This window comes from Scardinius erythrophthalmus (assembly GCF_964197995.2).
Source record: "Scardinius erythrophthalmus genome assembly, chromosome: 4".
Classification (NCBI taxonomy): Eukaryota; Metazoa; Chordata; class Actinopteri; order Cypriniformes; family Leuciscidae; genus Scardinius; species Scardinius erythrophthalmus.
The window spans coordinates 12,537,246-12,550,200 of record NC_138224.1 but is presented as its reverse complement, the minus strand read 5'-3'; the positions used below and the strand labels follow the sequence as shown (position 1 = coordinate 12,550,200).

The 12,955-nt window shown below is 37.5% G+C and overlaps 2 long non-coding RNA genes across 4 annotated transcripts in view; both read left to right on the top strand.

Annotated features, from left to right (window-relative positions):
- The first annotated feature begins 214 nt into the window (after positions 1–214).
- On the top strand, positions 215–1,556 carry LOC308689390. 2 transcript variants are annotated; one of them, XR_014029994.1, is made up of 3 exons: positions 215–684; positions 787–903; positions 1,062–1,556. It is a non-coding gene; the product is annotated as an uncharacterized lncRNA (long non-coding RNA). The 2 variants fall into 2 exon arrangements; XR_014029995.1 differs by lacking the exon at positions 215–684 and having other exon boundaries at positions 762–903.
- Positions 1,557–3,249: 1,693 nt separating this feature from the next.
- Positions 3,250–12,955, top strand: part of LOC308689200 — a 60,119-nt gene continuing 50,413 nt past the window's right edge. Inside the window, exons 1-4 of one of the 2 annotated variants that reach the window (XR_014029972.1) lie at positions 3,250–3,662; positions 4,862–5,004; positions 5,303–5,400; positions 6,744–7,484. This is a non-coding gene — a long non-coding RNA (uncharacterized lncRNA). Of the gene's footprint in view, positions 3,663–4,861; positions 5,005–5,302; positions 5,401–6,743; positions 7,485–12,955 lie in introns of those variants that run through there. The other variant, XR_014029971.1, reaches the window with a different exon arrangement.

The window sequence follows — 12,955 nt, the reverse complement described above, 5'->3', positions numbered from 1 at the left end:
TTTATATATGCACATAATAATATACGTGTGTACTGTGTATAATTATTTAAACAAAAACTTTTATTTTGGATGCAATTCTAGTTACCACCTAAGATGGCGGCAGCGTGTAATACGTCAGCCGTGACGTCACCTCATTCTCAAAGCTGATTCGTTGGAAACGAAAAACGTCACTTCCGCAAGTTCGTTAAGTACGTTAGTCGCACGTTCCTTGGCCACGTTTGTCATTCGTTTTTGAACTTCGAAGAGTAAGCAGCAGTTGAATCTTGTCTAATTTTTTGTTCAATTTGACTGGTATATTTTAATCAGTCGGTGATTTTTGTATCTCTCACGTCTACGTTAGGCAACGAAAGACTTTGTGTATTTTTTTTTTTGGTAATGTGTCTTGAAGTTATGACAATGAACGGAAACTACCAGAAGGACACCGAGACCGCGCCTGTTCATAAGAAGAAATGGTCAAAATCAAAGAGGAAGACATTTTTGCGTGCAAAAATCAGCGAAAGGAGGCGACGGGTCCGCGCCTGGTCAGTCAAGAGACCACAGTTGTGTCTGGACCGTGTCGACGGCACAGCTACGAGGAATAAAAGTTACATTCCACCGGTTGCCATGGCACCAAGTAACACAACCCAGTATCTAATGGACCTGGTGTACGCTGAACGATTAGATGTTTCATTTGAGACATGTGATGTAAGCCGTGATTTCTCAATGCAGAGTCAACATGTCCAATTTGATGAGAGCGTTTTCTCTTTGTCGGACTCTGATTACGACAGATCTTTGGACTTTCAACAGCGAGACTTCGAGGACGTGTTCTTCAGGAATGAAATCTGACGTGTTTCCGAAACCTGACTTGATTTCGTCGGAACGAGACGACGACCTGGCAAGCTGTGAAACCATAGACAGTAATATGTGCGTGAAATGCCAATGGTTTTATTGTTAACCTAGCATTATTTAAATGTGTGGTAGTATCGAACAATGTTTTGAAGCCAAGGCGTTCAACAGAATTCTTTGAGTTGCATGTTACGAGTTGAATTTGGTTTCATTTGTCGGCTCTCCTTGTCTCACAGCATTGCGCAGACTCCAACTCAGGGAGGCGGAAAGCTCTGCGTCACAGCTACGCGATGACGTGTACGCCACGCCCCGCCTCCAGCACGGTCACCACCACGTGGTCTGCAGGTAAACCCGCTCCACCCTTAATGTACGCGGTGTTAGAGCGTTGCAGTAACCTGATGTCGCAATGTCATTTCTGAGCAAATGTGCATGCATGCATTGTTCTGCCAACGGATGCATGTGTTTTGAGAGACTTTTACAGGTTGCTGATCCTCCTCGACGGATCTCAGCTGTCTGTGCAACCCACCCAGAGCCTTGGGACAAAGCCACATGGCTGCCTGGTCATCACTGCTGGGTAACTGTGGTAAATGTTTGAATGTGAGATCACACAAGTGCACTCAAATCTTCATCTCATGTGATATGATCATATTTTGTGAGAACTTTACTTTTGTAAATCTTGACTGTATAATTATCAATAATTGTATTAACTATTAAAACACACATCTGACTTTCATGTTGGTTTTGTTTCTTGTTTATTATACATTGTATGAGTTTCATTCAAATATATGGGACAGGGAAATGAGCATATATGCAAAGATTGCATGCACATATGCTTGACGACATCGGTATTGCCTAATATAGCAATCTTTTGTTTTTATAAAGGTTTTAGTTGTATTAATGTTAGCACACAAAGGCCTAATGGTGGTATGTGACCAGGATTTCATGGACCCAAAATACGTTTAGAACTGGTTTTCAGTTCTGCAAGAGTCCTCTAAACTAAATATTAAACTGCCAAAAATGTGTGGAACATATTGTTCCCTATGCCTCAATCACACTTTTTAAGCATGTTTTACATCTGGAATCACAAAATGAATTTGTTTTGAAGTTAAAAATTGTGCCAGAGTGAATATCTGATGTGTGGGGTCTTTTGAATGTTGTCTTGCACATTTGGGGCCTGTGGAGCTTGAGGACTGCTGCTGGAGAGAATGGATATTCTTAAGGTGAGAATACAAGATGCATGTTTGTGTAATGAGTGTTTATTGTGTAATAGGGCAGAATTTAGCTTAAAGGGATACTCCACTTTAAAATGAAAATTCTGTCATTATATACTCACCCTCACGTTGTTTCAAACCTGTATGAATTTCTTCTGCTGAACAGAAAGGAAGATATTTAGAAGAATGTCAGTAACCAGACAGTTTCTGGTACCATTGACTTCCATAGTATATATATTTTTTTCCTACTATGGAAGTCAATGGTACCAGAAACTGTCTGGTTACTGACATTCATCTAAATATCTTCCTTTCTGTTCAGCAAAAGAAACAAATTCATACAGGTTTGAAACAACATGAGGTTGAGTATATGATGACAGAATTTTCATTTTAAAGTGGAGTATTCCTTTAAAATGAGCCTTTTTATTCCTGCTTAAATTTAGTGTTAAACCCTTTACACTGTATAGGCACTTTTCAAGTGCCCCGTAGTCAATTTTACCACCTTAAACTCACATTTGATCACCAAAATTACATATTTAAAACGTTTTTCCCCTTAATTACTTAATGCCTTAAAATAGCTTTAATGTAAACTACACCCTTGCCTCATTATACACGGTTCAATGAATATGCAAATTGGCCCCGCCCCCACTCACAGCTCATAGATCCACTCGTTGACGGTGACACACTGACTGCAGTTTTAAGGATAAAATACTCAGCAATGGTATGAATCTGCACATGGTTTGTGTTCATATTAAAACACCACATAGTCAGTCATATACAAAACAATAAAAGCTTATTTTTCACCACGAGGGCTTTATTTAGGCCTATTGTTGTAGTACAGCCAAAATGATATTTGCTGATATTGTCTGTATAAAGATAGATAAACTTATGACAATGATCTGCAATATTCAGAAAAACCTTGAATCAGCTTAAAAAAATGTCAGATCATATAATACTAACATAAGAATGAACGTAGCCTACTGAACTCATGATATTCCTGTGGTCGTAATTTTACACAAATTACTGCTTAAGTCTAAATCCAAAGAGAGCACATTTGGGATAGAGGAAGGACGCCTTGAATATGTGTTTGAAAATCAGCATAGACTCAAATCTATTAATGTTCCAAGCTCATTTTCGGATCCATGTAGGGAGAAAATCAGGTTAGCCTATTCTTGAACAAAGTTCTTTATAAATACACAATTATACAGCAATATCTGGGTTTTAAATGTGTGCACAAAGCAGTTCATCAAATGTAAGCAAGCTGTGGATCAGCTCTTGTTAACTGACTCTATGATTGTTGAGCACAGGAACACTTTGTTCCTTTTTCTCACCGCACAGGGCGTTTTTTTATTTTTTTATAAACCATGTGGCAAACAGGTGCACTTGCCTAACTGGCTTACACCACAAGGTGGCCCTAAATTGCCACAGTAGAGTAAGTCACACCACCAGAACTCTAGGAAGGCTGACAAGAGCAATGTGTTGATGATAATCCTAGTGCCACATTTAGAATAGTGCATGGCATCTGTTTGTGAGGGCCATGAAGCAATGGAGGAAAGCAGGACAGGACAAACCTCTCAAATTACACTAGTCAAGGAGGACCCAAACCACAAAAGAAGGAACTCAAACAAGGTAAAGCCTGTCTCTATTTCTCCATGGCCTGGTTTCACAGAAAGGGCTTAGATAAAGCTAGGATTATGTATAGTTGAATCAGGACCTTTCAGTAACTTAAATAAAAAATCAAAATAAACTTTGCTGGTGTGCATCTTGAGACAAAACAATGACACATATATTAAAATAAGATAAGTTGCTTTCATTTAAAACAGCTCAAACATGCATTTTAGTCCGGGCACTTAAGCCTTGTCTGTGAAAACGGGGGTATGTATCTCAACTCAACTCCTACTTTAATAAGCCAAACTTTAGGTTTCGACTTTTTCTTTTTATTGTGAGTGTTTCTCCCACTCTGACAATGCTATGTGTCAAGCTCAGTTGCCCCGTGGTCTATCTGCCAAGAGTAATAGATGAAACAACTCGTCTCTGGCCTACTGTGTGCTGTCGATGAGAATACGAGGCTTGTGCATTATGATTGATATAGAGCCCTCCAGCCAGGCCGCACTGCCAGTCTATTGATTAGTCACCAGCCTGGCCTCATGGGAGGACCTGTCCCTCGCTCATTCATCATACACATTTTCTCCCCTTTTAGACAGGCAAGAAAAGTTACCAGGATAAGCTTCTACTTGAAGGAGCAGGTTCGCCCATTTAGACCATATCTCTAATCTAAAGATTTTAGTAAATGGTACACTTACTTTAGGTGTGATAAGGTTGTAATTCATGCTGGTTTGGGTTTCATGAGATTTTAAGCTAAATCTAAACTAAATAGGCCATTATCTGTTATCTTTAATTCCAGTCCATTTCCTTCACATAAAACTTGTGGGTTTATAAAGATTTTTACTTTTCAATTACGTGTTTTTTTATTTATTTTGTAAGAAAAGGGGCATTTACTTTCAATAGCTTAAAATCTCAGGAAGCCCAGCAATGACCTAAAATATTAAAATCTGCAAAAGGTTTTTGCAATGAAAAATATTTCAAACAAAACAACAGCGAACTGAAATATGTGTGTATATATGTATGTGTGTGTGTGTGTGTGTGTAAGTTACTCAATATCAACTTACTTTGTTGAACTGTTGTGTATAGAAGCAATATCCTAGTTGGACCGGCTCCCGAATCAGCAAGGCTGTGATCTCCTGCTGTATATTGCTTAACTAAATCAGATGTTCATAATCACACCGTTTTACTGTCTGTTCTCCAACCTTGTATATTTCTCGCCTCAGGTTATGTGTTTATCGTACTGTTCTGGCAAATGTTATGGAGAAAGCATGGAAAAACTTGTGTGAATCAGCTATTTGGTGATGGATGAATAGACCAGCCTTCTGGCCTTACAGGCAAAGCACCAGTTCAGTTCAAGAAGATAAAGGTAAAGCCCTTGAAAGCAATTTGTTTGCTTTTCTTCATTTTTTTGCTCGTTGTATTTAAAATGTGACACTATTCTTAAGCAGTTTGCACTCCATTTCATTTTCTACAGTTCCTTTAAATGGCAGAGGTTGAATTGATATTAACACTCAAACTGAATTCCCATTGTTGAAACTGGGTATTGAATTTCTATATTGAATTTCTAAAAATGAAATTATTTCAAATATTGCTTAAATAATGCCAGATATTTATAAACCATGCATGTCTGTAGACGTATAAAAACAGCACTTTGACCTTCACAGAGACAGGTGCCTGTGGCGTTGTGGTTGGACACACCCACAGAGTGGACTCTGTTCAGCCGAAAGAAAAGGTCACAGAAATGTCGTGCAGTCATGTCCTTGTAAGTTTGATCAGATTTGATAAAAGCAAAACTGCTGCTTGGTTACTTCCTGCTGTCCTTTTCAACATCCTAATAACTTCACATTACTCATTTAAACTGTGTTGTGATGTGTGATGACACCGCTAACAACCGTTGTGTTAAATTTGCACTGTCCATTAAACATTATTTCATTATTACATTTCCACAATATGCACAGTAATCTGAAGTATCTATTTTACATTTATTATCTGGTGTCTTGCAAGATTTTGGGCCGAATTTGGCCATTGACTGAATTAGAATAGCATTCTAGCATGCAACTCTTACTATTACTTCTTCTATCTATAGCTGTTTTCTATCTAAATATATTTTAAAATGTAATTTATTCCTGTGATGGCAAAGCTGAATGTTCAGGATCATTACTCCAGTCTTCAGTGTCACATGATCCTTCAGAAATCATTCTAATATGCTGATTTGCTGCACAATTAGTAACAATGGTTCTGATTAAGAAATCATTCTAGTATGCTGATTTGGTGCTCAATTATTAATAATGGTTCTTATTAGTGTCATTGTTGAAAACACTGCATCAGATAAGAAATTTGATCAATATTTTCTTCTAAAGAACAGAATTTATTAGAATTAGATTTTATTTGTAACATTATACATTTTTCCTTTACTGTCACTTTTGATCTATTTAATGAATCCTCATTGAATAAAAGTCTCTTTTTTTATCTTACTTTCCCCAAATCTTTGAATGGTAGTGTATCACGATTTCCCCCCAAAATATGGATTTGTTAAGCAGCACAACTGGTTTTATCATTGATGACGATAAGAAATGTTTCTTGACCATCAGAGTAGCTAATTTCTGAAGGATCATGTGTCACTGAAGACTGGAGTAATGGTGCTGAAAATTCAGCTTTACCATTACAGGAATAAATGACATTTTAAAAATATATATATAAATAGAAAAGTCTTTCTAAATTGTACTTTTTTTCAACTCTATTTTTCATCAAATAAATGCAGCCTTGGTGAGCATTAGAGAGACTTCTTTCAAAAACATGAATATTTTTATATCCCAAACGTTTGACTGGAATTGTAAATGTATTTAAGTATCACTGATATACCAGAGAATAGGTGTGGAGTGGGGTGAGGTGTGTGGGAACCAAAACTCAATGGTCAGCCATGTGTGTTGAGGGTCTGTGGTTTCTTCTCTGAGATGCAGGTGTGAAAAATGGCTAATCTAATCTGTCAAATGACAAATTGATATTGAGTTGAATGCTTTGAGCTTACTATTTTGCCTTGACCCAGTTGAGGCCCTAAAGCCTGCTCGCTGGGGCCATTTTAATGAATTTCTGTTCCGGAAATAGGCCGCGGGTGATGGGGGCAGGGGCTTTGACGTGAGCGTGTGCACCTCCGGGAGCATCCCTCTCCTTCAACCTCGCCTCATTAGTCTAACTGGGCAGTTGCAGAGCTGTTGTGTGTCACATCTATTTCGGTCCCCCTAAACTCCAAAGTGCTCCCTCAACCTATCTTCCTGTATTCTCCATTTCATCTCTCGCCACCCAAGAGACGAGTGGTAGAAATGCGATTGGCCCCTGCTCCGTCATCATCAAGGAGACAGTTTGGCAAGGAGGAATCGGACACAGATGCGGTCGCTAACTGTGTCAAGGACGCAGAAGCGAAAACCTGCGACAGTTCACCTGTAAAACATCTGAGAGCACTAATGCAGAGAAGAACTGACCCACTAATCCAACTCTCTGCACTCTCCCTTAAATTAAAGGTGTAGTTCACTCCAAAATCAAAACTTTGCCATTATTCTTTTTTTCCATTTTTGTTTCATTAGAACTACCCTAATTAATTTAATGTAGCTTGTTTGCATATAATGACATTTCATAGTGACTGGGGGCTGTCAAGCTCCAAAAAGCACTTTAAACTGTTTGATTAGTTTTCTATACTTCAAGTCTTCTGAAGTCATATGATGGATTTCTGTGAGGAAAAGACCCACAATTATTTTCTGAATATTTTCAGAAAATGTATAGAACACTAGGTTTTTAATGATATTTATTCAGAAAGTATGCATTGCATTGATTAAAAGTGACAGTAAATCCATAACATTGCAAAATATTTCCTTTTATTCAAATGAATGCTGTTCTTTTGAACATTCTATTGCTCAGCCCTGTTTTTTTTTTTTTTTTTTTTACAGTTTCCAAAAAATATTAAGCTAAATATTAATCTTGTTTTCAATGTTTTCATCCTTAAGAAAGAAAAAAAAAATATTGAGAAGCAAATCAGCATATCAGAATGATTTCTGAAGAATCATGTGACTCTGAAGACTGGAGTAATGATGCTGAAAATTTAGCTTAGAAAAAATAAATAAATAAATAAATAATATATATATATATGTATATATATATATATATATATATATATATATATATATATATATATATATATATATATATACAGTGAGGAAAATAAGTTTTTGAACACCCTGCTGTTTTGCAAGTTCTCCCACTTGGAAATCATGGAGGGGTCTGAAATTGTCATCGTAGGTGCATGTCCACTGTGAGAGACATAATTAAAAAAAAAAAAAAAATGTTTTTTGAACTATTTATTTGTATGATACAGCTGCAAATAAGTATTTCAACACCTGTCTATCAGCTAGAATTCTGACCCTCAAAGACCTGTTAGTCTGCCTTTAAAATGTCCACCTCCACTCCATTTATTATCCTAAATTAGATGCACCTGTTTAAGGTCGTTAGCTGCATAAAGACACCTGTCCACCCCATACAATCAGTAAGAATCCAACTACTAACATGGCCAAGACCAAAGAGCTGTCCAAAGACACTAGAGACAAAATTGTACACCTCCACAAGGCTGGAAAGGGCTACGGGGAAATTGCCCAGCAGCTTGGTGAAAAAAGGTCCGCTGTTGGAGCAATCATTAGAAAATGGAAGAAGCTAAACATGACTGTCAATCTCCCTCGGACTGGGGCTCCATGCAAGATCTCACCTCGTGGGGTCTCAATGATCCTAAGAAAGGTGAGAAATCAGCCCAGAACTACACGGGAGGAGCTGGTCAATGACCTGAAAAGAGCTGGGACCACCGTTTCCAAGGTTACTGTTGGTAATACACTAAGACGTCATGGTTTGAAATCATGCATGGCACGGAAGGTTCCCCTGCTTAAACCAGCACATGTCAAGGCCCGTCTTAAGTTTGCCAATGACCATTTGGATGATCCAGAGGAGTCATGGGAGAAAGTCATGTGGTCAGATGAGACCAAAATAGAACTTTTATAGAAGAATGATGAGTACCATCCCAAGAACACCATCCCTACTGTGAAGCATCATGCTTTGGGGGTGTTTTTCTGCACATGGGACAGGGCGACTGCACTGTATTAAGGAGAGGATGACCGGGGCCATGTATTGCGAGATTTTGGGGAACAACCTCCTTCCCTCAGTTAGAGCATTGAAGATGGGTCGAGGCTGGGTCTTCCAACATGACAATGACCCGAAGCCCACAGCCAGGATAACCAAGGAGTGGCTCTGTAAGAAGCATATCAAGGTTCTGGCATGGCCTAGCCAGTCTCCAGACCTAAACCTAATAGAGAATCTTTGGAGGGAGCTCGAACTCCGTGTTTCTCAGTGACAGCCCAGAAACCTGACTGATCTAGAGAAGATCTGTGTGGAGGAGTGGGCCAAAATCCCTGCAGTGTGTGCAAACCTGGTGAAAAACTACAGGAAACGTTTGACCTCTATAATTGCAAACAAAGGCTACTGTACCAAATATTAACATTGATTTTCTCGGGTGTTCAAATACTTATTTGCAGCTGTATCATACAAATAAATAGTTAAAAAATCATACATTGTGATTTCTGGATTTATTTTTTTAGATTATGTCTCTCACAGTGGACATGCACCTACGATGACAATTTCAGACCCCTCCATGATTTCTAAGTGGGAAAACTTGCAAAATAGCAGGGTGTTCAAATACTTATTTTCCTCACTGTATATGCTTATATATATATAAGCATATGAATGTGAGCATATGAAATCTCTTTCAAAAACATAAAAAAATCTTACCACCTTTTAAACAGTAGTGTATCTGCATCCTAAATTATTTAATTTCAGTCCGTTTTCTTAAACAAAACTATTGCAAGACTTTAAAAATAGTGCAAAAGTTGTAAGGACTATACTTTTACAGTGCTTTTTTGTTCTTTAAGGAGCTTGACAGCTCAGAAAAAAATAAATAAATGCATATACGTGTTTGTGATGACATGAGTCAGAATTTTCATTTTTGGGTGAATCATTCCTTGTGTGGCTGTTTCATAGCCGAAAAATCTAGCAAATGTCCAAAATTCGATCTAGGTTTTTCACACTCATGTCATTGCATCCACCCATCACATCACTCTCATTGATGTATCCTTGTGTCGTGTAGCCTGGCCCAAACCTGGAATGTGCCTGTCATCCAATCGCTTAAAGCCTTTTGAAAGAGTTGAAAGAGCTAAGACAAGGGTCCTACTGTTCAGCAGAAGACACTGCTCTGTTGATAAAATCAGACACGTATACACCAGCCCGCTGCTGCTGGTTGAACTGCTTTCTTCAGAATACTTTGTGTAGGTGAAATGAAATAAGAGGACCTTCTTGTGCAAGTGTCTCTACAGGCCAGCCTGAAATTTGAACTAAAGAAGCAGCTGATTTGAATGAAGCTATTAAACCAGAATCAGAGTTTTAGATATTTCAATCCTTCCCCATTCATGTAGGAGCTGTACTTATCTATAAGGAGGTGTCCACAATTTGGGTTTAATTCATTATTCCTAAAATAAAGTACATTTTAAATAAATCTTTGTTAATTACGTCAGTGGTGTACTCCAATCTGATATTCTTCCACCTTGGGTTGGTGTTCATGTGCTATTTCAAGTCTATGAATGTACCTCCTCTTAGTGTTATTATGCAATACTGTGTGAAAACCAAGACACTCTCGTCATAACATTCATCATCAATGCTAATCAGAGTGAGAAGTCGCACTTGACTCCAACACCTTATAAACACACTAATGTGATCCAAACACTACTGCTCACCTGTCACACATACTTGCACAGTACGCAACCATTAATATTCCCTTCTTAGAAATAAACGGGGGGAAAAATCAACCTTAGTCTTCCCAGAATCATTTTCTCCGGAGACGGAGTTTCCGTCAGGCAGAATGAGAGGGATGCTGGCATGGAGGGTCTAAAAACAGCACTTTGTTGAGAGACAGACAGTAGCTCAATCAGGTCAAACCAGGTGACTCTCTGTAATGTGTGTTCATGATGTGGCTCTGATACCTCCCTGTATTTTGGCACTTGCAACAGTCATGGAATTTAGGATGGGCAACTTCAGGATTTAGTTGATTTTCAGTGCAAGTCGAGAGATGTCATGGGGAGAGGACAAGACCTGCTTTTATTTTGGTCTTTGGTGGATAATAATGCAAACACAATCACTATTGCAATCTTTCATTTTTATTTTATTTTATAATTTAATTAGTAGTTTAGTTTATTTATTATTTATTTATTTATTTATTCCATTTTACTTTTATTCAATTTTATTTTTATTTAAATGTGAGATTTGTATTTGAGTTGAATAGACCCATTTCTTTTCCAAGTGATCCTATTTTTTATTTTGGGCCTGTTTTGTTTTGCTTTCATTTTATTTAATTTTAAAAATTATTGGATGGATTATCTCGGCAAAGGAGAAGTGCTCACTAACACAGATTTAGACAGATTTGTGAACAATATTTGAGAGAGCCTTTTGTGTACATAGAAAAAGTTCAGTATTTTTGTTCAGTATTTGAGAGTTATTATTTTATTTAAATGTAAGATTTGTATGTGAGTTGAATAGACCTATTTCTTTTCCAAGTGATCATAGTTTTGATTTTGGGCCTGTTTTGTTTTGATTTTGTTTTGTTTAGTCCTGGGCCTGTTTTGTTTTGCTTTCCTTTTATTTCCTTTTAATTATACTTTATAGTATTATTCCTTTTTTATTCTATTCAAATGTGAGATTTGTTTTTCAGCACCTGTATGATTCAATTTCATTAGGATGATTTCACTCGTGTTGCAGCGTTCCTCATTTAAATGTTGCTTTGAATTAAAGAGCCCGCTAAATAAAAAAATATAAGTGTAAATGTCAAATATAAATAGCCTTTTCATTTTGACCGAGAATTAGGAGAAATGGCAAAGTTTTCGAGATCACGACCTTAGAATGGAAAAACTGGCAGTGTTTGTATAATGTTCATTTTGAAAGGAAAATAAAGAATAAATAGCCCCATCACAGACCTCAGAGTCTCTATATGCGGTGTGATTCATATCTCGTTAGAGAAGTCAGTCTCGTTAACCTCTCTGTAATTACCCAATGCGCAGCTCCGGCCCACAGCGCACACAGCGTTGGCAAACTGAAGCCAGTGTGCGTCAGTCAGACACCAGTCAGACTTCAGATCTCTCAGCTGATTACTCCTACTCAATATTATTAATTCTACATCTCAAGTTTAGTGGTTTTCGTAACTGACGTATACAGCAACCCTGAAATGACATGACGCCTGTCCTTGTCCACTGGGCTACTTAAAAGCTGCAGTCATTTGTCAAATAATTCAATATGAATCACTGAATGTGTGTGTTTCTGTGACCTTCTACGTTTTTTTCCCTCTGGTTTCTGGGATCTGTCTTGGTGATGTGCATAAGACTTTTTTTTTTTTTTTTTTTCTCTCCCTACTGTTCTCTTTCCATTCGGGGACATTTCAGAGCCTTGGGAACGGTTTCCATGGCGACCGTAACTGCAGACAAGGAGAGTGTGCTGAGACAGGGATGTGAACGCACTTGCACTCTCGTCTCATGTGGAGCGCTGCTTTGCCTCCTTCCTTCCATCTCATTTGTAAAATGAGATGCTATATTTGTTTGTTTTTTAAGTTGAGCTTTTTTTTTTTTTCTTGGTTCACATCATCAAGCTTATTAGACTGCTGGTTGCAATTAAAGCATATTATACTACTTTTAAAGACTTTTTATTACATTTTTTTTTATCACATCTAACATGTGAAATATAAGATTTTGTTACATCTATTTAAAAATGAACATCCATCCATCCATCCATCCATCCATCCATCCATCCAAATCAGTGTAGTCAAATATAAATATCGATGGAAGCTTGTATACACTACAGAATAAACAATTAAAAATGTAACTGCGACTTTGTTTTTTATATATCTTTTTTTTATGTTTTATTTATATCTGAAAATTCTGACTTTATTGCCATTTTGAGTTTATAACAATTCTAGCAATTCTGCAGTTATAGCAATTCTGAAAGTATGAATTGTGAAAGTGCGTATCATATGCATGCGAAAACTGTATCATATACATGCAAAAACTATTTTTGCCATATAAATGGCACGAGAAATTAAATTTGTGGTATAGATACGCACTTTCATGAGATCGGGCTGGATAAGTCCGTAAAATCAAGTAAAAATCACAGGCTTCGTTTATCCCGTGCGAATGCGCCACACGAAAATCAGATCTGGGTGGGTAATTTCTAAATCACACGTGGTCCCCAGA